General features: G+C 37.7%; 1 long non-coding RNA gene across 1 annotated transcript; it reads left to right on the forward strand.

Annotated features, from left to right (window-relative positions):
* The first annotated feature begins 968 nt into the window (after positions 1-968).
* Positions 969-1,897, forward strand: LOC116078787. The gene is made up of 2 exons (XR_004113627.1): positions 969-1,399; positions 1,667-1,897. It is a non-coding gene; the product is annotated as an uncharacterized LOC116078787 (long non-coding RNA).
* Positions 1,898-2,751: the final 854 nt, after the last annotated feature.

The following is a 2,751-nucleotide window of genomic DNA, read 5'->3' on the forward strand; positions in this document are numbered from 1 at the left end:
TTTATTAGTTATAGGATGCTAGTTATGACAAAAAGGTGGACAAAAGCTGTTAGCCCAAGATGTAGTAACTGGCTTTTGGATCTTCAACATCCCAAACTCTTTACACATTGCAATTCTAATCTCTAATCTCTGCAGACACTGTTAGAGGTATGTCTGGGGCCCCAACAAAGGAAAAAAAGGAAAAAAAAAGACACGATTATAACATGAATATAAAATTCGTGGTTTAATGTTTAAGTTTAATTTCCTATTAGGAAGAAAAATCTCTAAACACAATTCTATTATGTTGAGTAACTCTACCTATTTTTCATGAAGACTTTAGAAATCTGAGGATTTGACAGTCAAAAATGACAGCAACATAGAATATGTCAGCAACACATTCAGATTTATGATAAGATGTGGGAAGATCTTATGTCTGTGTAGGTATCTGCTGATATCCACGCCCACCAATTGTAATGTAGAGAAATGACTAATTTTTCTCTCACCTGCCCAACAGAAGTGGACATTTTAGGTACTGTTCTCAAGTATAACCCCACAAGATATATTTAATAGAAAACATGTAGTCATACATTTTGTTATTAACTAAATAAACTAAATTTAAGTGGAACTTCTATTTGGAGGTTTAATTCTGTGAAATTCTGTGAATATTTTTCTGTTTTTCTTTTCTTTTTGTCAAATGTATTCCATACCAGTGCTTCTTGGAAAATTAATCTTTAAGCATTAAGTAATGCCTTTTAATTAAACTAAGAATCATTTCCGTTTGTCAAGGAAGAATATTTCTTCCAAAAAAATTCCATTCAATAAATATATTTACTGAAACTGTCAAAATAAAAAGCCCAAAACCTACTGGCAGCTTATCAACAGGTCTGTTGGGTAAGAAATACCGTTTCTCTTATTACAAAAGAATAGTAGACGTCATAGGAGAATTGGAATGAAAAGCTTATCAGCTAGTGCAACTAAATAACATAACAGCAGACAGGAGTCCTGAAGACATAAAAGACCATGAAGTAGTTTAACAACCAGTTTACTTGAGTTACTTAGAGTCAGTCTTTCACACTGCAAGATTATCTGCTTTACCTGTGCACAGTAGATAAGTATCTGGCCCGTATTATTTACAGAAAACCCAAAGGCTGCAGGATTTAAATTTCATGAAATAAGAAGATTCCAGATCTATCTCCTTAGGACTGAGACAGGAATTGGTTTTTGAACCGTTCCTTTTCCGTTGCGACTGAAGGTGGAGCCCTTGAGCTGCGTCCCAGAGGCTGCCTCAGCAGGAGAATTTTCAAACAAGCTTTTGTAGTTCGCAAAAGGACACGGAGCAATTTAGCAAGAGGAAAAAAAAAAAGTCGCTTTTCGTCCAACTCCTGGCTTGCCACCTCGCATAGCTTGTGGCGGAGCCTAGGTAAATGGAAATTAACGGGATATGATAAACTCGGCCAGGAGCCCCGTTGAGGTTTGGAAGTCGAGTTTTTTCTTTTTATTATCTTGTAGTTTGGGTATTAGGCGGGATGACAGAGGGGGAAGGTTTTGCTTTATGAGCTCTCCCTTGGATTCAAATCTCCACCCAGCCTCAGATTCATCATTTGTATAACGAGTGAGATCTATTGCTGTTTTCTTTTGGTTTAGCATTCTTTAGGTTTAAGGAATAATTAAAGTGTTTTCCACCTAGATCAGCTTCGAAATGGGACAGACAAAAGGTATCAGAAGAGCATCTGTACCCAGACACTCACGAGCTTTACTTCATTCCAATTAGAACCTCCTGAAGGTCGTGGTCGACAACATTTAGAGATGTATGCACACATTGGAGTGGAGAGAGCAGGGTTTTGAACCCATACCAGTTTAACTCCAACTTGTGTGCCATTTTCATTGTAATAAAAACTTTGCATGCATTTACAAGAAATAATGCAAAAAACAGATTTTATTTTATTTGAGGTAAGTGCAGAGTCTGAATTAAAAATCACATTGCATGAATTTTAATTTCATTGAAATGTTATTTTTTGCTTATCGGGATGGCAGAAAGGAGCATGTTTGCTGCATAACTAACTTCTCCTAGGGAATCTTTCTTAGGTCACCTCAGATAGAAAAGCTTCGGACTAAACGAACGAACGAACAAACAAACAAGAAGTCAGTTTAAGTCCATCTTACAGATGTAGGGCAGTTGCATAAATCAATTCCCTTCCCTTAAGTGAGTGAGATTCACATGGACTGTATTAGAGGAGTTCCCAGAGCAACTTGCAGGCAGCTACCCGACTGAGGAGATGCAGTTGCTACTGCACAGATAGCATCCAGGAGCAGTGCTGTGAGTCCTAGTTATTCGGGAGTCTCATGAACCTTCCCTCTCTCCAAGAGGGAAACTTTCAATGCAGAGAAACGGCTACACACAACATCGTCTTGACAAAACTGTTGCTGAAGAAGCAGTGCTGAGCCATGTGTGGCTTTCCCCCTACCTTTCATATTGTTCAGAAACTTTCCTGTTATGATTTATACTATTATTTGCAAATTAATTGGTGTAGTGTGCTATTTCATTTCTTTTTTTTCTTTTCTTTTCTTTTGGTAAATCTAGTTTTTCTATTTTGGTATGTCTACCTTCCCCAGTTTGAAAGAATAGAAAAGTTTTCAGATGGTTTTTTTAAAGAAAAAATTTACAGAGGGTTGGGGGGGGGGAGGTGGGAAGGGAGAAGAAAAGGGAGAGGGAGAGGTGAGGGGGTGGGCCCCACCTGTAAAAGTAACTTTTATTTATCAGATGTAATTGTC

The sequence above is a fragment of the Mastomys coucha genome, unplaced genomic scaffold, assembly GCF_008632895.1.
Source record: "Mastomys coucha isolate ucsf_1 unplaced genomic scaffold, UCSF_Mcou_1 pScaffold5, whole genome shotgun sequence".
NCBI classification, from domain to species: Eukaryota; Metazoa; Chordata; class Mammalia; order Rodentia; family Muridae; genus Mastomys; species Mastomys coucha.